Source organism: Hemiscyllium ocellatum, unplaced genomic scaffold (assembly GCF_020745735.1).
Source record: "Hemiscyllium ocellatum isolate sHemOce1 unplaced genomic scaffold, sHemOce1.pat.X.cur. scaffold_1732_pat_ctg1, whole genome shotgun sequence".
NCBI lineage: Eukaryota > Metazoa > Chordata > Chondrichthyes > Orectolobiformes > Hemiscylliidae > Hemiscyllium > Hemiscyllium ocellatum.
In genome coordinates, this window is record NW_026867861.1 from 13,761 (window position 1) to 40,293 (window position 26,533).

Genomic DNA, 26,533 nt, shown 5'->3' on the forward strand with positions numbered 1-26,533 from the left:
TTGGTACTCAGAAACGATTGGTCAAATTAAAATGTGAATCTCACTTTACTTGTTCAAAAGACTTTCTTAAATAATTGCACAATTATTATCATGACAATGACCTGATAATATTGTTATATGAGCAATTAAGATGATTAAATATTTCAAAAACACTGCTGTTATGTTGATGGAATATTTATTAAAATTGGTAAATTGTGGAATACAATATAGTAACCAGCTTTATGAATTGAAGAAAAAATGAGCCATGCAGTGATTATAGAACTTTTTGTTTCTTTACTAAATACAAGTAACACAGGAAATATGAATTTCTATCAAATGGTTTCCTCATGGAGACATGTTATTTTAATTTAGATGATTAATATTATGATCAGATTTCAGACATTTGTGTCAAAATTTGGAAGAAAGTTAATAGATAATGAAAGTGAGCATGAAAGTGAACAAATGATGCAGATATTTGGTACATAAAGGAATTATAATAATTGTGTCATTATTATACAGTGATGAATAATGTTGGAATAGAAAAGACAAAAAGAATCAACGTGTTCAAAGCAGTTCTTTTCTTACAATTAACTGAAACCAATAATCATTTTGTAGAGCGCCTGAAAAAAACAGTCATTTACTGTGTTATATAAACTGAAAACGAATTCCATTTTGCAAAAATGGAGACTTTTCCAAATTCAAAGTTTAGGTTTGCTGAATTATACAACAAAAATTGTTGCAATTTGAAATATGTCTTGCACACAGAAGTAAAATAAGTAAACTTAAAGATTTTTAGAATGACAAAACGTTTGTTGTTTGCATGATTGTATTACAGTCAATATCCGTGATAAAGTAGAAGCATTGTTTTAAGCAACATAAATCATCTTTAACTCCTGAACTGAAATAGAAGATATCAATTGCACTTGTTGCATGGAACAGTAAACAAATGCTTACTGTTGTCATTGATTTCAGAAGCAATAAGGTACTTACTCAGGTTATTCTATTGAACAATAATCAGATGGTAATGGAAGTCTTTGTGTAGCTCTATGTGTACTGTTTAGCGTGAACATTGGTTTCAATAAAATTGAGATATTTACATGAATTAGGAACAGATTGATAATAGGTTGCGAATGATCTGATTTAAAATCTAACAGTTTTCTATATTTATTATGATTGCTGAGTGAAACGTTCTTAAACCATCATGCAATCAACGGGATAAGTGAGAGTTGGCAAATCCAACTTTCAAATGAACACAACCTGATATTTTCACATCATTACAATGTCACATTCAATATAAATAAATGATTGGAAAGCTAAGATCAAATCTCACACAATTCATAAACTGACCAGTAATTTTCAAAAAATCATATGGTATTTGTTTATTTTACTGAAGAATTAATTGATCTTTTCTCATATTTATAGCACTGGAACATAAAATTCTATGTGTTGTTTTAACTAAGATCGACAGAACAAGAGAAAATTAATGACTAACATGACTTTGTATATTTCAGCTTTATGAGTGCAACATTCTCAAATATTTTCCGAGGAATATTGATTGAGTGGAATTAGATACGTCTTGCTATTAGTGACCAGAAGAAAGTATATAGCAGATACTGTGATTATTGGAATGAACGATGATACCTCCTTATAATCTACTGATATTGTGATTGGATATACAGTAAATGTCAGCATCGAAGTAAATTATAATCAAATCAATTCAAAAATGTTTCCAAGTTTGAAATAAATACAATATTCACAATGATTGAGAGATTTCACTTTGCAATGTCCTTGCAGTATTTATTGTACGGAAACATAATTCCACATTTATACCCCTTACTGGATTGCACAATTATTATATATAAGATATATTAGCAACAAAGGGATTTTAAAAATCATATTCGTGAATTTGAGAATAATGAGATATCTCATCTTGATATTAGACTGAGTAATATATAGAAATGAAGAATAATATTGCAGGGAAACATAATTGGAGCTCCCTGAATTTCAAAGGTTGAGGTAATTGTAATCTTTCAAATGAGCAAAGATCAGATATTTACAAAGAATTTTGCAAGGGATATTATTGGTCGTTTTGTATTTAGATTGGCCTGAACAAATAGGTATTAATATAGTAGCATTGACAATAAGAAATAATGAAAGAAATTTAAAACAACACTACAAAGTCTAAGTTAAATTGCTGTGTAATTATTGTAATTGATAAATGCCTTTATAATCCTGACAGATAAATTGACTTCATATTTTGAAAGCACTTTGCTCTGATGTTGATTGGATATTTATTAAATTTAAGAAACTGAAAATTAAAGCATAAAACTAAGCTGGATGGTGTGAAAAAATCATTCAGCAACAATGGAAAAAAAACAGATTTTGTTCAAAAATGCAGGCAATGCAAAAGTTATATGCTTCCAATAGCTTTCTTGAAGAGTTATGTTAATATTGTTAACTTAATTTTTATCACAATAAAGGTTTCAATATTTATTTCAGAATTAGGAGGAAAAGTTTTAGACCATGAAAATGACTATTACTGTGAACAAACTGTAGCGTCAATGACATTTGGTACGGAAAGGAATTCTCATAATTGTGTGATTATTATTCACTGCCAACTAACATGGAAGGAAAAAGGAAATTGTCAACATTTCCAAGCATTTTTCTCTTATAATGAAATGAAATTAAAAATCATTTTGGAGGGCACATGGTTTGAAAAAAGTAAATAGTCACATCATGTGACATTTGAGCTGAAGACTAATTCCTGTTTCCTCGATTGTAGTCTTCACAATAAGTTAAAACTTATTGTTGGTTGGACTAAAGAAAAAATGGATATAATCAAATTGTTTTCTTGTACACCAAAAAATGCAAATGTAAAGCAATTTTATCATGAAAATTATATCACTCTGAATGTAATCATTTCACACACAATAAATGTTTGTATTGAATTGAAATGTCATCACAGCTGTAGAAGTGTTTTCCCCTGACAGGGAATGAATACTCAGGAGGCAGGCTGAGTTCAGGCATGTGGAAGATGTTTACTGATGCAGCAATTAAGGGCGGCACGGTGGCACAGTGGTTAGCCCTGCTGCCTCACAGCGCCAGGGACCTGGGTTCAATTCCCACCTCAGGCAACTGACTGTGTGGAGTTTGCACGTTTTCCCCGTGTCTGCGTGGGTTTCCTCCGGTTTCCTCCCACAGTCCAAAGATGTGCGGGTCAGGTGAATTGGCTATGCTAAATTGCCCGTAGTGTTAGGCAAGGGGTATATGTAGGGGTATGGGTGGGTTACGCTTCGGCGGGTCGGTGTGGACTTGTTGGGCCGAAGGGCCTGTTTCCACACTGTAAGTAATCTAACCAGTTAATGAAGGGATCTTCCCCCGAGTCCAATCTCGGAAGGGAGATCCATGAGACTCTGTAACATGGACAATACACGTCAGCATTTTTATGGACTTTCTGCATCACAATGGCCACATGCACTGTGGTTACAGTTCTCTCCTCCTCATACCGACACCCAATTTAAACACATAATCACAGATGGACATTCTAATGGACATTCACAAATTCCTTTCATGTTGTTTAACAGGTACGATAATCTCCAGGCTTTGCGATCTTTCCACACATCTTATTAATTCAGATTCCAAAGTTATTCCTGCACTCCCTCGGGCCTCTCAGGATGCCTTATCAGTTGGGACATTTTGAATTCTGCTATTCATTATATTTTATTTTATCAAAGTCAATTACTCCTCATATTGCTCACTGTCCTAATTATATATATATATAAAGAAATACAAAAGACCGTTAGTTTTAATTTACTTGCTATAAGATTAGTAATATGACTTGTGTTAAAATGTTTGTTACATTGTGTGAAATTATCCAGCTACTCTTACTGTCAGGACTTTATAGTTAATGGGCAGTCAACATCATACCTTGAAGTTAATTCCTAAAACTAGCTAACTGCACATCTAACTCTAAATGCTTTTCTATAATTTTTTTGATAGGCATTGGTTACATGTACCTAATTATGTTACAAATTACCCCTATGATTCTCAGGAATCTGTAATTAGAACCTTTGTTTTATATTCTTAGTAACTTTAAAATAATAACTATTTCTGACAAACAAACTCTTCTATTGTCGCAACAGCTGATTAGAAATCTCATATAGCTGCCCGTCATATGTAAAAATGAACAGCATTTGTTGGAGTGTAATGGGTGGCACGGTGGCACAGTGGTTAGTACTGCTGCCTCACAGCACCACAGACTCGGCTTCAATTCCCGCCTCAGGTGACTGAACTGTGTGGAATTTGCACATTCTCCCCGTGTCTGCGTGGGTTTCCTCCCACAGTCCAAAAATGTACAGATTAGGTGAATGGGCTATGCTAAATTGCCCGTAGTGTTAGGGGCAGGGGTAAATGTAGGGGAATGGGTCTGGGTGTATTGCGCTTCGGCGGGTCTGTGTGGACTTGTTGGGCCGAAGAGCCTGTTTCCACACTGTAAGTAATCTAAACTCAAAAAAAAATCAGACATCACTTAATATGTAAGGCCGAATATTAATCCAATCATTTCTGTGAACATTCAAATTAGAAAGGAACAGATATTACCTGGGAGTGTTGGATGGGGAATCATTAGTTAGTTTGTGTTTGTGCTGACCTGGAATGAGAGAACTATTATTTCTTTTTAATATTGACACTAAGAAATAATGGATTAAATTAACATGTGAATTAGACGATGTTTATTACAAAACCTAGACTGAATTACTGTGAGATATTTGCAGAGACATCGAATTGATAATTAATTTTAGAACTTTGGCAAAAGTAAATGATTCAATATTTCCAAACGGGTTTGCTGTGATGTTGACTAGATATTTCTTAATCTGTCAGCTGAGAATGCACATTCTGGCATGATGATGTGGCAAGACATTAGACATTCAGTGAACGTTGATCAGAAATGGTTTGTCATTCAAAATTCGCAGATCTTCAAGATTTCTGTACTTGGTTTCTTAGCTTTTCTTCTGGAGAAATATAATATATAATAAGAACAAATTCTGCATTGTATTTAATTTATGCAATTTTTCATATCATCAATATTTAGACATATGTGTCAGAATTATAACGAAAATAAGTCAATAAGGAAGATTTATTTTCACAGAAACATACAGTCAACAGCATTTATCAAGGTATTTGTTTTAATATTGTCTCTGAATAAACAGATAAATACGTTTAATGGGGATCTGTTGACAATGTAATGAGCCACAACCACATTTTTATCATAATTTTTGGATTAGAAACCTATCAGAAAAAGATTCCTATATTTAAGACTTGCTTCATCTCGATACATGTTATGAGTAAAAACTTCAGTCAGAAGTAATAAGGTGTCATCATTGGTCTGGGTAAGATATAGTGTGTAAATTATAATAATGTGTCTGTTACATATCTTTGGATCCGGTGAGACTGTGGTATTTGCTATGGTTATTCATCCTGAGAACAATAAGGCACGTACAAAGAGTTTTTCACCGAACAGTAATTAGGTGTCTTGAAGACCATTACGAGTACTTTGATTTCAATAATGTTGAGCTGATTTCCATGATCTGGGAAATGTTTCACAACATTTTACCAGAATTCTGGATTCTAAGCATTCAATGGGTTTTGAGCAAATATCCTTCACTTGTCGTCATTCTCAAGCGAGGTGTCTAACGCTCAGGCACTGGCTGCAAGTTAGGGTGCCAGGAAGTCTGCTTAAAACTCTCCAAAGCTCAACTCTGGGGTTGGTTGTGACTGGATCTCCAGAAACGTTGTGAGCTCTTTAACCGGGCTTTCCACTGTTTTTTGGAACTGGTTATTTTGTCTAATGCTTGCTTTTTAGCTCCGATTTCTCAAGCTTTAGGAATAATTAGAATGTTCAATTATGGGCGACAGGTCACTTGACCTTAGTGGACAGGTAAGATATGGTTCCCTTATTGTTTTAATAACGAATTGAGAATGAATCTTTGCATTTTAACAAATAAAAGTTTCAATTTTTTCAGTGGTTTACAATGACATTGATTAGATACTCATTAAGAGAGATCAACTGACAATTATAAGCTGTTTGCAGGATTATTGAATTGAAACAGGAGACAGACGTGCAGAGATTTTTTTGGAAGGCATTGCTTTTTCATTCAAATATCTCGGATGTTCAAGAGGTCTATGTAGCTGTTCATTGGTTCTCTTGTCCAGACGCTAATTTATAATTCATATCGCTTTTATTGTGCCCGGAGTTTTGAGATTTGTATCAGATTAAGAAGAAAACGTGGAGCTATTAAAATGAGAACTTGAGTGAATAGAAAGCACAGTAAATTTATATTACCGAGGAAACAGAGAGTATTTGCACCAAATAAGCAGACAAGTATTTTTTATATCGAAAGTGTGGTGGTGGAAAAGCACAGCCGACCAAGCAGCATCCATGGAGCCGGGGATTCACGATAGAACATAGAACAATACAGCACAGAACAGGCCCTTCAGCCCACGATGTTGTGCTGAACATTTGTCCTAGCTTAAGCACCCATCCATGTACCTATCCAATTGCCGCTTAAAGGTCACCAATGATTCTAACTCTGCCACTCCCACAGGCAGCGCATTCCATGCCCCCATCACTCTCTGGATAAAGAACCTACCCCTGACATCCCCCTATACCTTCCCCCCTTCACCTTAAATTTATGTCCCCTTGTAACACTCTGTTGTACCCGGGGAAAAAGTCTCTGACTGTCTACTCTATCTATTCCTCTGATCATCTTATAAACCTCTATCAAGTTACCCCATATCCTTTGCCGTTCCAATGAGGAAAGGCCTAGCACTCTCAACCAATCCTCGTACGACCTATTCTCCATTCCAGCAACATCTGGTAAATCTGCTCTGCAGCCTCTCCAAAGCTTCCACATTTTTCCTAAAGTGAGGCGATCGGAACTTCACACAGTACTCTAAATGTGGCCTAACCAAGGTCCTGTACAGCTGCAACATCACTTCACGACTCTTGAATTCAAGCCCTCTGCTAATGAACGCTAATACACCATAGGCCTTCTTACAAGCTCTATCCACCTGAGTGGCAACTTTCAAAGATCTATGAACATAGACTCCAAGATCCCTCTGCTCCTCCATCTTACTAAGAACCCTACTGTTAACCCTGTATTCCACATTCTTATTTGTCCTTCCAAAATGGACAACCTTACACTTGACAGGGTTGAACTCCATCTGCCACTCCTCAGCCCAGATCTGCATCATATCTAAGTCCCTTTGCAGCCGACAACAGCCCTCCTCACTCTCCACAAAAACCACCAATCTTCGTATCATCTGCAAATTTACTGACTCACCTTTCGATTCCCTCTTCCAAGTCATTAATAAAAAATACAAACAGCAGAGAACCCAGAACTGATCCCTGCAGAACTCCACTTGTAACTGGGCTCCAGGCTGAAAATTTACCATCTACCATCACTCTCTGACTACAACCAGTTAGCCAGTTTCTATCCAACTGGCCAAATTTCCCTCTATCCCATGCCTCCTGACTTTCCGCATAAGCCTACCAGGGGGAAACTTATCAAATGCCTTACTAAAATCCGCGTACACTACATCTACTGCTCTACCCTCATCCACATGCTCGGTCACCTCCTCAAAGAATTCAATAATATGATGAAGGCTTATGCCTGAAACGTGGTTTCTGCTGCTCCTCAGATGCTGCCTGACATACTTTGCTATCACAGCACCACATGCTTGACTCTGATCACCAGCACTTGCTTTCCCTCACTTTCTCCAAATATTTGTAACGGACATGAACAGAAAATGTTAGCCTCGGCAGTTGAACAAAACCAAATTTACACTTTCCTTTTGCAATATTTGGACTGAAACCTGTTTGTCACCATGCAACACATCATTATACAAAATATACATTCTACAAGAATTGTGAATTTCCATCCACTGAACTCCTTGTAGAGATGTGTTACATTGATTTATATGATTAATATTATGATGAATGTTTAAACATTTGTGTCAGAATTAGGAAGAGAATTAGTAGATCATGAAAGTAAACAGGAAATTGAACAAACAATGTAGTCAACAACATGTGGTATATAAAGCAATTTTAATAATTTTGTCATTATTGTACAATGATGAATAACGTCAGAATAGAAACAGCAAAAAACAATTGACGTGATCAAAGCTGTTCTTTTCTTACAATGAAATGCAAGCAATAATCATTTTGGAGCACACATGATTTGAAAAAGCAGTCCTTTAATGTGAAACATACAGTGGCGACTAACCTTTTTGCAAAAATGTAGGAATTTCAGAAATTTGAAATGAAGCGTTTGTTGAATTTGCAACAAAAATGGCTGTAATTTGAATTGTCTGTTGCACACACAAAAAAGCTTAAACATTGTTAGAATGACAAAACTTTTGTTCCCAATGTTCTTGTATTCCAGTCAATGTCCAGGATAAAGTAGAATTATTGGTTGAAACAATATAAATCATCGTTGACGACTGGACTGAAATATAAGATATCAATTGCACTTACTGCAGGGAATATTAGACAAATGCTTACTGTTGTTATTAGTCTCAGGAACAATAAGGTATTTACTCAGTAATCAGGTGGTGATAAGGAACTTTGTGTTGCTTTATGTGCTCTGTTTTGTGTTAACATTGATTTCAATAAAATTGAGGTACTTACATGAATTAGGAACAGACTGATATTTGGGTGTGAAGGATCTTTTTTAAGATTAGACATTTTAAAATATTTACTAGAATTGCTGAGCAAAACACACTTAAGACATCATGCAATAAATGAGGTAAGTGAGAAATATGTAAAGTCAGTTTTCAAATGAACACACCCTGATATTTTCACAGCATTTCAATCTTACATTCAACATAAATAGGTGAGTGGAAAACTAAACATTTCACACAATTCACAAACAGATCAATAACTAAAAATTGATAAATAATAGCAAGTGGCATTTGTTTATTTTACTGAAGAAAAACAATATTATTTTCTAATATTTGTAGCACTGGAGCATCAAGTTCTATGTGTTGTCCAAACTAAGCTCTTCAGAACAAAACAAAATCAATGAATATAATTCCTTTGTATATTTCATCTTTATGACTGCAACATTCTCAAATATTTTCCAAGGAATATTGATTGAGTGGAATTAGATACATTCTGTTATTAATGACCTGATGAAAGTAAATAACAAATACTGAGATTATTGGAATTAACAACAGATGGAAGCATATCGACTATTGATTTGAAAGGCAATTCAATTGATTCTTAGATATTTTCGAATCAGAATTCTGTACAAGGTGGGATTTGAAACTGTGCCTACTGGTGTGGTAGCAGAGACAGTAACAGCTGCACAAGATTCCTTCATAACGTTCCCAGCCATAATGGGCAAGGCGCCAATCACATGCTTGTTACAAATTCTAAGCTAAAATGTTGTGTAATTAATGTAATTGATAATTGTTTCTAAAATCCTGATAGATAAATTGACTTAATACTTTGAATGCACTTTGCTCTGATGTCGATTGTCTATTCATTAATACTAATAAACTGAAAATTAACATGTAAAAGGTGGCTTTAATAATTAAAAAACACTCAGCAACAATTGATTTTTTTTTGTAGAGTCATGTCTATTTAATTAATGCAATTTTTACCATGATAAATGTTTAGACATTTATGTCAGAATTAGGAAGAAAATAATTAGGCCAGGAAAGTGAGTATTATTGTGAAGGAAAGGTCGAGTTAATGACGTTTGGTCCCAGGAGTCATTTTGTACCAAATGACTGATAATTGTGTGATTATTGTTCACTGACAACTCATGTTGGAAGAAAAAGAAACTATCGCAACATTTCAAAAGCAGTTTTTATTTCTTCTTATGAAATTAAATAAATAGTGTTTTGGAGATCATAGGATTTGAAAAATAGAAACAGCCATTTAATGTGAGATTTGAGCTAAGAATCGTTCTTTCACCCCAGTGTAGTGTTTCCAATAAATTAAAATTTAGTGTTAGTTGAACTAAAGAACAAATGGATGTACCTACATTGTTTTCTTGCACACAATAAAAGTAAAACAATTTTAACATGGAAATTATGTTGGTCTGAAAGTAATAATTTCACACAAAGTAAGTGTTTGTATTGAAATGAAGTGTCATCATAGCTGCAGGAGTGTTTTCCATTGAATGAAGACTCAGAGGGCAGGCAGAACTCTGGGAAGTGGGAGATGTTTACCTATGCTGCAACCAGTTAACATAGAACATAGAGTATTACAGTGCAGTACAGGCCCTCCAGCCCTCGATGTTGCGCCGATCTGTCATACCAATCTGAAGCCCATCCAACCTACACTATTCCATGTACACCCATATGCTTGTCCAATGACAACTTAAATGTACTTAAAGTTGGCGAATCTACTAGGCAAAGCATTCCATAGGAGTAAGTGAGGACTGCAGATGCTGGAGATCAGAGCTGAAAATGTGTTGCTGGAAAATTGCAGCAGGTCAGGCAGCATCCAAGGAACAGGAGAATCGACATTTCGGGCATAAGCCCTTCTTCAGGAGTTTGATCAGAATAAACAAATAAATACTTTGAATGGAAACGATCCGAAAATGTTTACATCTATATTTGAACTAAGTCAAATGACTCTTCTTTTGAAATAATTGGACTGAAAACCTGTTTGAAAACATATACAAATCAGGACTATTGATAAGTCTTGCTGTTAGTGCTCTTTGCCAATCGTAACAAAGAATAAATACTACTTTGAGTAACAAGTATCATGTGTAATTGCTGGGCTGAAAAGTAAGAGGATAGCTCTTGTATTTATTGGCAAGAATTATAACAAATTATTTACTGTGGTTACTGCACTCAGTAACAATAAGAGCAAGATCAATGCTTGTTAGAATCCTTGGCCAATCGTAATGAAGAATAAACACTGCTGTGAGCAATACGTATCTTGGATAATTACAGAACAGAAATTTCAGAAGACACTCATTGTATTTACTGGAGGGAATGATAATCAGATGCTTACTGTGGTGATTGATCTCAGGAACAATAAGACAGTTACTCAGATTATTCCACTGAACAGTAATTAAATGATCATGAGACCATTGTCTGGCTTTATAAATAGTGTTTTGTGTGAGCATTGATTTCAATAACATTGTCATAATATACAAGTCTGCAGGTTAGGTGAGTTGACCATGCTAAATTGCCCATAGTGTTCATGGATGTGCAGGCTAGGTGCATTAGTCAGGGGAAATGTCGAGTAATAGAGTAAATGAATGTGTCTGGGTGGGTTACTCTTCGGAGGGTCGGTGTGGACTTGTTGAACCAAGTAGTCTATTTCAATACTGTAGGGATTCTATGACTCTATGATTCTTTGATTTAGGAATAGATTGATAAGCGAGTGCTAAAGATACTATTTAAAGTCAATAAAATCTTTATGTTGTGTAGAATTGCTTAGCAAAATGCATTGAAGCCATCATACACAAAGTGAGATAAGTGGAAGTAGTAAGGTATTTTGATTAAATAAAATGAATGTCATTATTTAGATATTTTAAATGTGAAAAACTACAGTGTCCTCAAATCTAAAATTTAGAGACAATGTAATGCGATACATACATTTATTAATGACCTGAAGATAATAAATTGCAGATTCTGTGATTATTGGAATGAACAACAGACAGAGCAAATCCAAAATTGGATTGAAAAGCAATTCAAACTCTGCTTAGATATTTTCTAATCACCATTCGAAGCTGTTTTGGTGCATCTCGGTTGAAGATGGGAACTCAACGCACACTTCCTGGTCTCGTGGGAGACACTCTACTGGAGCTCCACAGGTTCCTTTCATTATGTTCCCACCAAGGAAGGGTGGGATTATAATTAATTGTGATTACTCAAATGAAAACTAACCAGTGTCCACTCCTATAATTGGGCTGGGAATTAATTCGACTCTTTCTATGCAATGGACTGAGAATGAAATGGTAATTCACAATAATGATGGTACTAAGTATATAGGCTCATACGTAAAAATTACTATCGTGACAATTGAAGGACAAATAAATAGACATATCAGGCGCTTATTGTAAATTCATGAAAAATACAACTGCTGAATATGTTTAAAGCAATTTTTCTGATAATGAAAAGATAATTAGAATGCTTAGCACCAGGTGGAATCACCAAAACAAAAATTATTCACTGTGACTATTCAGCTGCAGGCAGCTCCCCTTCCTTCCACAAATGTACAACTTCCAACAATTCAAAATGTACTCTGATTGATAAAGGGAAGAACAAACACATGTACGTTTTTTTCTCGTGTTTACAAAAAAAAGTCACAAATTTGAATATTTTTAGCTTTAAAATATTTAATCCTTGCTGAGATCAGAAATACAATAAGCCTTCACGTTGAAGAAAAATGTAATCAAATCTAATCAAAATATACATCAATATTCACAATAATTGGGAGAGTGAACACTGCAATATCTTTCCATCAGTTGATGTACTGAGCCATAATTCCACTTTTCTATCCCTTACTGGATTGATCAGTTATTAGATATTAGCAATAACTAAATTATTAATATGCTGTCAGTGAACTGAATATTAAAGAGAAATCTCACATTGCTGTTTGAACATACAATGTTCTAAAGTAAACAGTAATTATTGGTGAAATGTCATTAGATATCTCTGAATCGATGAGGCTATGGTTACTTTGATTGTTGAAATGAGTGGCATTCAGATATTTCCAATGAGCATGGGATGGAAAATCAATCTTTTTGGTATAGACATAAAAAAAAGTTTTATTGGAGTATTGTCAATAAGAAATATAGGATTAAATTATGATGTGCATCTCACCTTACCGAATATTTTCAACTTTTCTAAAAGGTTTCTAGTCCAATCATCAGTTCAAAAGGGGTCATTTTGGTTCAGCAGATCAGTAACTGCAAACATTTTCAACACATCTCCATCAAAGCTGATAATTCAGAAAAAAATACCAAAGCAATACCAAATGATAAAATATATCTTTAGATTAGAGTCAAGTTCATTCTCTACTTATTTTATTCCTATTTTTGACACCAGTGACTAAATATTGATTAGATTAAATGTCATATGTGTTAGACATGAGTTTTCTCTCAAAGATCTGTGCAACACAGGAATGGGCCCTTTGGCCCATAACGTTGTGCGGAACATAATGCAAAATAAACTCACCCCTTCGGTCTACCCTTGGTCCATATCCTTCCAAATTATCTAAATGAACATTTAAAAAGCCCTAATGTATCTGCCTCTACCACCAACCCTGGAAGTTCATTCCAGACACCTACCACTCCCTTTGTAAAAAACAAATTGCCCCTCACATGCCCCTTGAACTGTCTCCCCTAACCTTAAACGCATGTCACATACTTTTGACGTTTCAACTCTGGGAAAACCATTTTGACTGTCAACCCTATTTACGTATCTCCTGATTGTACAGACTTGCATCAATTCTTCCTCCATCCTCCGCTACTCCACAAAAAAGCAACCTGAGTTTTTCTCACGTCTCCAAATCCAGGCAGCATCCTGGTAAATGCCCTCTGTACCCTCTCCAAAGCCACCATACCCGTCCTATAATGTGGCGAATAGGAGTGAATACAATACTTTAAGTATGCCTTAACCAAAGTCTTATAAAGTTGCAACATGCCATCCTGACTCTTGTAATCAGTTCCCTGACCAATAAAGGCAAGCATGTCATTTACCTTCCTGACCACCCTATCTACTTGCATGGTCACTTTCAGGGAGCCATGGTCTTGAACGCCAAGATCCCTTTGAACAACAAAGCTGTTCAGGGTCCTGCCATTACCTACTTTTCCTTAATAGTTGAGCTCCCAAAGTGAAATACCTCACTGTTGTATGGATTAAACTTTGCCTTTAATTTCTCTGCCCATATCTGCAATTTATCTTTTTCCTGCTTCATTCTTTGACAACCCTCTACATTATCCACAACTGCACTGAACTTTGTATTATCTGCAAACTTATTAACTCACCAAATTAGATTTTAATCCATGTCACTTATATATATTTGTCCCGCAAACAGAAGGGTTCCAGTGCAGATCCCTGTGGGAAAAAGACAGAAAATGAGGAAAATGCAGAATTCTTGAATAAATGAGGTTTCTTTCAATGACAAAACTATTCTGACGAATAATCTCTGAAGGTGTGATTTTTGTTTTGAAATTAACCCAATATTTTAATTCTCAGTTTACTGATCTTATTGAATATCTAGTACAAACTGCTGTGAAAATATTGAATCGTTTTAAGTGTTTAGTTCCAACATTAATTATTCTTTAATTGTAATTTCAATTATCACACCATCATGAGAGTTGAATCTATTATTTCTTAGTGCCAGTATCATGATGAAATATTTACACTCGTTTCAGGTCAACTCACCTGCAATCAAGCAAAGTTTTCTCACCCAACACTCATAGTAACTATCTCATTCTCTTTCATTTGAATTCTCATTTTAATTAAATGATCATTCATCAGTCTTATCAATTAAGAGATGACTAACTAGTTTTCACATCAATATTTCAGTTCTTTCCAACATATTGTACAATTACATTGCAGTATGGGTTTCTCATCATTCTTAAATTTGTTATCAGATATTTTTGTGTCTGATTTCCAGTATCCACAGTTTTTTGCGTCCTTGTATTAATTGTATTTCATTTCAATGCTAACATTTCTATATTTCTACTTATTACAATAAGAGCTAAGTATTTTTCATGTTAAACATTGTATTAATTTCACGTGTTTCTTGTGTATACAAACCAGAATTAACAAATGTTTGCTCTATTCTTTTACAATAAATCTTGAATTCTTAGAAATCACAATTTTGTGAAAATGAGGGAAATTATCTTTCGATTAATAGTCACATTGAATGACTAATGCTTTACTTCCAAGTCATGAGCATTACAAAGCAGTTTAATTTTGAGTACATAAATAACTGCTTTAAACATATTTAATTACTTGATTATCATGAGATTTATATTTGTTTAAGATCATTGTCGCTTCGTTCCAACATTTTTATGAATTACTAATTCCTTTTATCAGTCCATTACACACTGGAATTGTTGAATACAACCCAGTCTGATTATCACAATAAATATTTGAGCAGTTTTCCCTGTGAGTAACCAGCGTAAGTATGTGATTATAGTCCTGCCCTTCTTGCATAGGGACATTATGTAGGGCTCTGGTAATGTCTGTACTGAAAGACCAGGAGGTATGGATTCAATTCTAAACTTCAACAGAGATGTGTCAAAGTACCTCTGAGTTGATTAGAAAATATCTAAGTGTCTACTGAATTATTTTTCAATCCAACATTTTCTCAACTTGTATCCGTTGTTCATTGTAATGTTCACAATATCTTGAATTTATTTGCTTCCGTTCACTGACTAAACTATGAATGTCATTATGCTGTTTCTAAGTACCTCTCAACTTTTAATAACTTTGCAGTCATAAAGATTCTACAGTGTAAATTACATTTAAGGTAAGGAGGAAAGATTTAAAAGGGATCTGAGGGGCAACTTTTTTCACAAAGTGTGTTTGGCTCACATGGAATGAGCTGTGAGAGGAAAGGCGATGGCTGATACAATTATAACATCTAAAAGACTTTTGGACAGTTACATGAATAGAAAACGTCCAGAAGAATATGGAACAAACACAGGAAAATGGGGCTAGTTTAGTTTAGGGAACCTGGCCGGGCTGCCTGAATGGCCTGTTTCCGTGCTGCATCAAGCTAGCATAGTACAATTCAAACTTGACTGCGATGGGTAAAAGGAGAGAACAAACGGGTGTTGATTCTATTTTGCGTCCATAAAAAAGTGACATGAATTTTAAATAATTTTGTCACAAGAAATAGTTCACTCTTATTGTGATCAGAAATACAATGAATGTGAGCATTGAAGTCAAATATAATTAAAACAATCCAACTGTGTTTATATGGTTAAAATAAAAATTGATATTCACAATCATTGTGAGTTTGTACACTGCCATATCTTCACATTACTTCATGTACTGAGCCATTATTGCATTTACTGAGCATAAATATACCCCCGACTGAACGGAACAATAATTAGATGTTAGCAACACTTAGATTTTCAAAATCTATCAGTGCACCGTGAAGAAGGAGAAATTGATGTAATTTTATCCTGATCGATGATCCAACATTTGTGTCTGAATCAGGAAGAGAGTAAGGAGATAACCAAAGTGAATATCAGAGTGACAACAAGATACAGTCCATGACATTTGATAGAAAAAGGAATTTGCATAATTCCATGGTTATTGAACGTTAATAATTAATTCCCTCCGCAGCTACTGAAGCAGTCCAAATCCAAGTACAACAAGATCTGGACAATATCCAGGTTTGGGCTGACAAGGGGCAAGTAACATACATCCCACACAAACGCAGGCAATGACCATCACATATAAGAAATAATCTAACCACCATCCCTTGACATTCGCTGGTGTTGCCATCATTGAACACCCACGATCAACATCCTGGGAATAATCATTGATCAGAAACTGAATTGGTCTCAGCACATAAACACAGTGACTACAAGAGTAATTCAACTGTTGTCTCCTGAAAGCCTGTCCAACATCTACCAGACACAACTCAGGAGTGTGATGGAATACTCCCCACTTGCCTGGATAGTGCTGCCCTAACAACACTCAAGAAACTTGATACCATACGAAACAAAGCAGCCCGCTTGATTGGCACAGCATCCACAAGTATCCACCCCCCCCACCCCCACCACTGATGCTCCGTAGCAGCAGTGTATACTATCTACAAGATGCACTGCAGGAAATCACTAACCAGCACCTTTCAAACCCATGGCCACTTCAATCGAGAAGGACAAGAGCAGCAGCTAGATGCAAAGACAACTATCTTCAAGTTCCCCGATAAGGTACTAATCACCCTGAATTGGAAATATATAGCTGTTCCTTCACTGTCGCTGGGTCAAAATCCTGGAAATCCCCACCCCAAGGTATTACATAGAACATAGAAAAATACAGCACAGTACAGGCCCTTCGGCCCTTGATGTTGCGCCGACCAAAGCCTACCTAACCTACACTCGCCCAATAACCTCCATATGCTTATCCAATGCCCGCTTAAATGACCATAAAGAGGGAGAGTCCACCACTGCTACTGGCAGGGCATTCCATGAACTCACAACCCGCTGAGTAAAGAATCTACCCCTAACATCTGTCCTATACCTACCACCCCTTAATTTAAAGCTGTGTCCCCTAGTAACAGCTGACTCCATTAGCGGAAAAAGTTCACACTGTCAACCCTATCTAAACCCTTAATCATCTTGTACACCTCTATCAAATCTCCCCTAAACCTTCTTTTCTCCAATGAGAACAGACCCAAGTGCCTCAGCTTTTCCTCACAGTTTTGTGCTGTATACCCACAGCAGGTAGAATGCAGCGGCTCAAGAAGACAGCTCAGCACCAATTTCTCAAGGGCAACTAGGGACGGGCAATAAATGCTGGGCCCAGCCAGTGACACCCACATCACATCAAAGAAATATTTTTAAAATGACTACAAGATCAAAACAGCTCCACACTGTCCTAGCTGCAATCTCTGCCCCTTATTGAAAAAGATAAAAGAATCTGACCTTGCTCAACTTTCTCATCAAAACCAAGTACAGTATTCACCCCAGCCCTCTCTTATATGAACCAGCAGCATTTCCACCACCAACAGTAGATCCTCTTAAAATATTTTGTCAGTAACTTTTAATTAACTGGTTACTACAATTACAATGCAATCTGTACAAACAGATTAAATACCTTTTATGCAACAACAAATTTTCTAACAACTTTTCTCGATCTTTGTCATTCTTTTTAGTTAGCTGTGGTAGGGAGGGATGGAAACACGACAGTGATGTAAGATATATGTAATACAGTGAGACAGGGAAGCTAGTATGGCTCATGTTGACTCTTAGACCCCACACAGTGAAGCAACACATTCACTGCATAATAAACATAACATAACATTTCAACCCCACTCACACCCGGCGTGACAGAAATAAAATGTGGATCGGTTGGACAGGATAGGTTTGTTACAGTTAGAGTTTGGAAGAGTGAGGGGTGACATGACTGAAGTATCTAACATCCTGAATGGTTTGATAAGGTGGATGTGGAAAGGATGTTTCCACTTGTGAGTCATTCCTGAACTAGAGGGAACTGCTTTAAAATTGGGTTCACCCTTTCAGGACAGCGATGATGATATTTGTTTCCCATCAGAGGGCTGTGCAAATTTGGAACTCTCTGCCCCAGAAGGTGGGCTCACTGAGTATTTTAAGACACAAATTGATAGATTCTTGTTAAGGGACGTTGGCGGAAGATGGAATACAAATCACAAACAGATCAGGCCTGGTCTTATTGAATGGTGGAGCAGGCTCGAGGGGCTGAATGGTCACCTTCTGCTTTTCTCTCACATGATCCCCGGACTGAGAGCTTTGTTTAAAATTCATTCACTGGGATGTAAGTGCCACTGGCAGAGGGCAGCATTATTCCCCAGAGGGCAAATAAGAGCCAACCACATTGCTGTGGGTCAGGAGTCACATGTAGGCCAGACCAGGTAAGGATGGCAGCTTCCTTCCCTAAAGGACACCAATGATCCAGATGGGTTTTTCCTGACAATCGAGAATAATTTCATCAATAGACTCATAATTCTAGATGATTATTAAATTGAAGTTCCACATCTGTCGTGGTGGGATTCGAATGAGGGTCCCCAGAATATTCACTGGGTCTCTGCATTAACAGTTCAGCAATGATACCACAGGACTGTTCCCGAGCTACAAAGGGTGGGAACCAAAACCTTGATCAAACAGGAAGAATTAAGGAGCGTTGAAGGGAATGGGGGAAGAGAATGACCAAGTTTAGGTTCAAGGCAACTGAAACTAAAGCCACCAACAGGGAGGAGAACAAAGTAAGAAACCCTCACACAGCTGGAATTGGATAAGTGCAGATACCCCAGGGAGGTGCGGAATTACACAGGGAGGACAGGGTGAAGGCCCGGGTAGGGTTAAAAGCAGTGAACCAAATTTTGAAAATATCTTTCTGAACATAATGTAGATCGGGTTAAAACTGAGGTAGGTGTCTGACACAACTTGCTGCAAGGACACAGACAGTAGAATCTGAAGTGATCATGAGGTAATGGAGGTAGAATGTGGGAGACAAGCTGGGACTGTATTGGAATAGTCACGGTGAGAGGGAACAAATGCTGAACAGACGGTTTCAGCAGCTGATGGACTGACGCTGAGGTGAGCCATCGCAAACTGAGCAAGTGAGCACCATCTAATAGGACAGAGAAACTGGTCCCTCAGCCTGAAACTGCCTGACCACGTGGCTGTCAGTGACTCCAACACAAGTGAATGGAAACATTGCTCAGAGCCTGTTTCTGTAACATTCAACACAACCAGGAAATGTAAGTGAATGATTAGCTGAAAATAAGGCCCTGCTCTGTTAGAGTCTAAACTGTTCAATGTTCAGTTACTGAGCATTATTGATTCACAGAATATTCTAACCTGCACAATCACAGTAAAAGGGGAAAGTAAACAACATTCTTGGCAAAGACATAATGAAACAACTCCTTGTATAAAAATAGCTGAGAACAAAGGGGCTGAATCCTCCACAAACTGACAAACACAGGTACAATAGTTTTATAGATAGACAATGAAATTCTTCAGAAAAACACTTCCCTGCCGATGGTGTGTGAACTGCCACTTATTTCCTTTGAAAAGAGTCTCTGTTTCCCCTCAGAAAAGCAGGTGTGTCGCGCACTTACAGACTGACTTACAGACAAAGGAAACCTGAACTGAGACTCTCAGGTTAATGAAGCTATTAGTGACAGCCCATTGCACACAACAAGAGCTTAGACCACAACAGATTCTAGTGAAACCAACAATGCAATGAAAAAGGTGAATTAGTCTTTATAATCATGCAGCCTCTCTCAATCAAATAATCCCAGTCAACTTCCAAACATTTTTAAACAATTAATACCAATGTATACATATTTATTTCCTTCCCTAATTTCCTCCAAAAATATATCTAACTATTCTCTTCAAAGTACATTTTAAATGGTCAATTCATAATCACAATTCATTTCCAATTATTCTTAGTGCAAAACAACTTGCAAACTAAAATTGTTTTCATGTTAATAATGACACTGGAAACTTTGTTATGTAGTTTAACCATATTTCCAAATATTGTTTTGGTTCATTATTGTAGTGAAGCTAAAATTAAAGTCTTATTTATTTTCTCTGATATCCTTCCATTACTTTATTCCCTAATAACAATGCCCATGGTGTAATGGGTGACAAGCATTAAAATAAAATCGAATTTTCATTGCAAGAACTGGTACAAATGATCACATATTATTCAGTTCATCCATTGTCGTTGATTATCAGTTATTTTCACTGTATGATCATGTTAAATTCATTTAAATAATCACAGTACAATTCTCACCTCTATAGATCTGTAAAGTGAATGTCAAGTTATAAATATTTCAAGTCAAACCAAATTCACATTTTGTTCTGCTTTATTCCAGGAATGATGGAATGTGTTCCATTATTATGAGAAACAGGAACAAGTGAAGGTGGTGGCTCTCAGACGTGAGGCCTTAAAGCTAAAGGTCAGCTGGCAGTCACAGTGGGGGATGTACCTAGTGCCCCGCTCTCCTCAGAAGGCAGTGAGGATGGTGACACTGGGTAGAACGGGTTAGATGGTGAAGCGACCTCGTATGGACAGAGGGACAGCAATGGGTGGGATGACCCACTGCCCTGTAAGGCCCAGAAGGCCGTGTCCCTGGCACCGCTCGGCATCAAAGCTCAACGTGGCTAGACAGTAGGGAGCAACAAAGGGAACTGACAGAAACCAAACCTGAACCGTTTACCCGGCTGAACGACAGGTGTTGGTGAATGAACACCCAGCCTGATAGAGAAATGGTATTAATGGGCCTTATTGAGACAATATGGATGAATTAATTGAGGTACACAGTCTCACCGAAGATGGTGTCAGCCAAGATCTCTCAGGCCAAGATGCCCTGACGTGTACAGCGGAACCTGTCCCTGCAATGAGAGTATGGGGGTGTGAGCCAGTTCCCCCCAGTGCACAGCTGACCAGTGCCTCCAGACATTTACAGATATTACAGGGACACAATGCGGAGGAAACAGGCTGGACGGTCTAAAATAACCTTGGTGACGCAGGGACCCAAGGGTAATATCGAGGATCATACAGAGAGGAAGCCTGAGGTGTGTAAGGACCACGGGGGATTACCAAACCCCAAAGTGTGATGATGAAATAGGTTTGATGTGTTTAAATGATGACCTGGGACCCCATTTAACTGTAATTATAAACATGGGACTCCCAGTGGGAGATAATTCTAACCAAATGCTGAATTGGTCATGAGAGCTGAGGCAAACGCAGAAACACAGGGGAATAGCTTCAGTACAGGGAGGGTAATCAGACCCACAATGTTATAAAGGAAGCAGGAAAGGGCACATAGCCAAGGAACGTAGGCAGAGAGAGGGAGATAGATGTTCACATTGTGTGTGGCATGTGCTCACGTAGGCACATGCAGAGCCCATGAATATTTATTGATGCTGTGTTTGCTGTATTAATAAATATTAATACAGGAGCAACTATATCAGTTACCGATATGGATTTGCCCCCACCCTCTCAATTACTAAAATGAGAGCAGTTGGAGAGGGAATCGAGGAAGCTGGATGAAATAATCCGATGCAGATCACCGATATGGCAAAATATATTCAGATATGGGAGTGTGAAACTGAGGAAGGGACCATTCTGGGAGTTGCCATTTTAGAACAGTTAGGAGCAACTATTGATGTAGAGACCTGAACTGTAATATGGGAACAACCTGGCCAGGCCCGGGACAGGAAGCAAAGGAGAGGTGACATCTCCAGGGCAGTTACCTTTCAGGGAGACTGGAACAGTCAGGGAATCTGAGGAGTTAGAGCTTGGACCCAAACAGCAGTGTGGGGAACTCAAACAGGAATGTGGGTTATTACCTGTAGATCCTGTAAAGATCGAGGGCCCTCTCACTCTCCACACAAACAGGATCCCATTAAAGCTGGGGCTGAGGAGGCAGTCATTGTGACAGTAACAGATTGAGAGAAGCAGTGAATAGTCAGACCGACAGTAACCCAGACTAATTCACTGAATCCAGACGGCTCATCCCACCTCACTATTGATTATACCTCCCTCGGTAAGTCCACCACTAAAGAGTATCCTACAGTAGCAAACCACACCACTGTATTTAATGGATTGAAATCGCAACAGGATATAGTCTCAGCCCTTGATATTGTGAATGGGGTCTGATCCATACCTGTGGACCTGGAATGGCAGAATAAGCTGGTGTTTAAACAGTACACCTGGATCCAGTTACCTCAGGGATCCCATAATATTCCATTATATTCCACCGATGTAAGGCTGATGGAGTTAGTCTATTTAATCTTACCAACACCTCATTACCTCAGTTGGTGAGAAAGAACATATCCAAATATTAAACATAGTATTGTGTCATTTCAGGCAGGCTGGGCTTAAAATTAACCCACAGGGAGTGCAACTGGGAAGGTAGGGAGAGACAGGGAGATCAAATCAGGAAGGCAGAGGGGATAATCCTAGTGGAACGAAAGACCATGATTTTAAAACTATCCACCTGCACATCGTGAAGGGGTAAGGCAAACTTTAGATTGTTTAATTATTGGATGACTTTTGTGGCGAATTCTCCAGAATTGGCAGAACCATCACAAGCCCTGACAGAAGCACTGACATTAGCCAGGGTTCAGGGAGTCAGCATATACACAGACAGTCAGCATGCCTTTGGTATTGTTCATGACCATGTGTTGGTCTGGGCTCGGTGAGGGTACATCACCCTGTCTGGGGGCCACATAGAGCATGAGGAACCGGTCAGAGAGTTAGTGGGAGCAGCTGACTTTCCCAGTGATGCAGCAATAATGAAGATTAGAGCTGAAAATGTGTTGCTGGTCAAAGCACAGCAGGCCAGGCAGCATCTCAGGAATAGGGAATTCGACGTTTCAAGCACAAGCCCTTCATCAGGAAAGATTAGAGCTCACAGGAAAGTAGAAATCTCACACCAACGGGGCATTGAGTATGTGGGTAAGGCAAGTAAAATACTGACTGAAACAGTGCAGACATTTGAGGAGATGGCAGTGGCAGTAGCTGCAGAAGTGAGAGAGGAAGGTTTAAAGATATTCCCAGAAACAGTCCCACAACAGGAGAAACAGGAATAGGAAAAGGGTGGGGCAGTAATTGGACAAGACAGATTCTGGATGATCCAGCAGTGCCACTGCACTGTATAAGACAAACATTATTAAAGTCATATCATGGGTCAGCCCATATTGGGCAGGATACAATGCAATATCAGATGCTCCACTACAGGAGGAGGCCTGGAACAGGGAGAGATACAACAGCTTTTTGTTGAAGGGGTGTAGTCTTATACACACTATATGAGCCAGGGAAAGCAATCAGGATAAAATGGAGGCAGCAGCAGGGACCCAGGGACCCATGGGAACAATTACAGATTTTATATACACCCCCATCCCAATCTCAGGGAAGGAAATCCTGCTGGGTCTTAATAAACAGGTTTATGCAGTGGGTGGAAGCATTCCCCTGCAGATTCTGACCAGGGGACACATGTTACAGGGAATATAGTTAAACAGCTCTGTGGCCTGTTTGGTACTGAACAGAAACCCCATCTCCCATACCACCCCCAGAGCTCAGGTACAGCAGAAGAAATGAAGCAGACACTGAAAGCTAGTCTGACGAAAGCCCTCCCAGAGACAGGCAGAGATGGGTTAGAGTACTCCCCACCATCCTAATTAAATTGACATCAACTCCAGCAAAGGGAACAAGGCAGTCCCCCTTTGAATTAGTGACCGGACGGACTACGCAGGTGCCACAGGGTGTGGCAGTGGGAGTGCCCGAGATGTCCAATGGCAAGGATAGGGTCAAACAATTCTTGAGGTACTGGCAAAGCAACTGCATGAGCTGAGAGGGGAAGTTGCAGAGGGACAGAGAATCAGAAACTGGGAAACGAAGCACAGAAATATCCGAGCTGACATTCCAAACCCAGGAGATCGGGTCGAGAGAAAATATTACCGGAAAGCATGAAGGAAACCCAGCTGTACTTGGCTGGGGGAGTCACAGAGTTCTCGAGAGGGAACTGTCCCACCATGCTTAAATGAGGAGCGCTGAATAAAGTTCACCGCGCTGCTAAACTCAGGCTCCTCTTTGATACTTCTCCCAGCAACAGCTGTGCAGGGACATGTTGCTGGCTGGAGGTCTGTGGCCAGTGCCTCTGTTCCACAAGGATCAGAACTGGGACATCTGTTGTTTGCAACATATATCAGTGATTAGCAAGAAAATGTAAACAACTTAATTAGCAAGTTTGTAGATGGTACAATTGATGAAGCTGTGAACAGTGAAGAATGTTGTCAAAGGACACAGCAAGAAAGATCAGTTAGAAGGTTATACGGAGAAAATACAGATATATCTGATTTGGACAAATGTGTGGTGATGCATTTTGGGAGGCACATTGCAAGAGGAATGAATACACTAAACGGAAAAGCCCTGAGCAGCATTGATATACAGAGGGATCTTCAGGTGCACGTTCACAGCTCCCTGAAAGTGGTGAAGGAGGTGGATGGCAGGCTTGCCTTCTTCTGTCAGGGGAGTGAATATAAAACTGTCATTAGGCCACCTTTGGGGTATTGTGTGCCATTTTGATCACCACATAAGGAGGGTGTGGAGGCTTTGGAGAGGTTGAAAACAGGTTTAGCAGGATGTTGTCTGGATTGGGAGAGGTTGGAACATCTTGGGTTGTTGTCACTAGAAAGTCAGTGGCTGCGGGGTGAACCAAGAGGCACAGAGTGAATAATCTGACTCTTTTACCAAGGTGGAAACGACAAATTCTAGAGGCCATAGGTTTAAGGGGAGAGGGGGGACGTTTAAAGGAAATGAAAACCAAAACAACTGCAGATGCTGTAAACCAGAAACAAAAACATTTTTGTGAAAAGTTCAGCAGGTCTAGCAGCATCTGTGAAGAGAAATCAGCGATAACGTTTCTGAGGAAGTGTGACCAGACCCGAAACATTAACTGATTTTTCTTCACAGATGCTGCATGACCTGCTGAGCATTTCCAACAATGTCTGTGCAGGTTTAAAGGAAGTTATGTCGGGCAAGTTTCTTCTCCAGGAGGTGGTCAGTGACTAGAATGTACTTGCCTGAGAGTTGGTAAAAGCAGAAACAATCACAATGTTTAAGAGGCATTTGGGCAGACACATAAGCAGACATGGGTTGGCAGGGATATGGACCATATACAGGCAGATGGAATTAGTTTGGAATGGTATCATGATCCGTACAGACACAGTGGGCCGATTATCCCAGTGCTGTCCTGTTCTGTTTTCCGGGGCGTGTAGAATGTGTCGAGCAAGAGATAATATTTTGAGTGGAATATGTCTCTTCATTAGAACACACAGTAAGTTGATGCATTTTGAGAGAAGCAGTGTAGAAAGGGAATATATATTTGATTGGAACAGACACAGGGAGCAGGACAGCAGGATGGGGGGGACAATGTGTACAAATCATTTAAGGAGAGAGAACATAAAGTGTTTTGAGTAAACGTACAGGATACTGGGCTTCATTAATAGAGGGAATGATAACAAACTCATGGAATAGATGCTGACCATTGACAAAGCTCTAGTTAGGTCACAGTCAATCATTGCATCCAATTCTGGTCACCAGATTCCTGATCAGAATGGGGAATTTAAAATACCACAGAGGGGCCAGTTCCATACTTTGCTTTCTTTCAGGATGCATTGGCGACTCAAGGGTTAAACATTCTCCTGCCAAAAGCCTTACTGCTGCATTGTAACAGTACGAGGGCTGTACTCTTACAATACAGACAGAACACCTCAGTAGGGGGAGGCGGACTGTACCTTCAAAATAGAACGCATTGCAGCCACACATGTGGATTCCCCCGTAACCCCAGACAGAGGAATTTGCCCTTTCCAGACAAGACTGAGAGCCCTGGGCACAACCCTGTTAAACTGCCTCCCGCTCCCATTGTCTTACCTCCCCTCCATATTAGCATAGGTAAGTGAATCCCCCATTTACTGAAAGAAGAACCCTTCTGCCTTAATCTCTTCCCATCAACACATAATCATGAACAATATGATAATCAGTTTCTGTAATCCATTCACACTTTATCACAGGACATCGCCATTCATCAAGCTTTGTAAGGTCATAATTACCTACTTTAAACTATGTAATGGCAATCGCCCATGTGACTGATATGTCTTTGTCTAATTCCTATTAAATATACTGTCTCTGTGGGTAAGGCAGAGATTCATGAAGAACAGTCTCTGCAAGTAGACACTCGGCTACTTTGGAGACATTTTGAAACTCCCGCCAGCTGTCCAATAATAAAACTACTGCTGTTGTGCAGAAAACTTGTCTCGTCTGGATTTGTGGAACAAATTAG

At 38.4% G+C, this 26,533-nt stretch overlaps 1 long non-coding RNA gene across 1 annotated transcript in view; it reads right to left on the bottom strand.

The window, feature by feature from the left end:
- Nucleotides 1-12,914: 12,914 nt before the first annotated feature.
- LOC132810426 (uncharacterized) overlaps nucleotides 12,915-26,533 on the bottom strand; it is a 47,586-nt gene continuing 33,967 nt past the window's right edge. The window contains exons 4-5 of the long non-coding RNA XR_009642818.1: nucleotides 13,995-14,064; nucleotides 12,915-12,946 (exon numbers count right to left, since the gene is read on the bottom strand). This is a non-coding gene — a long non-coding RNA (uncharacterized LOC132810426). The remainder of the gene's footprint in view (nucleotides 12,947-13,994; nucleotides 14,065-26,533) is intronic.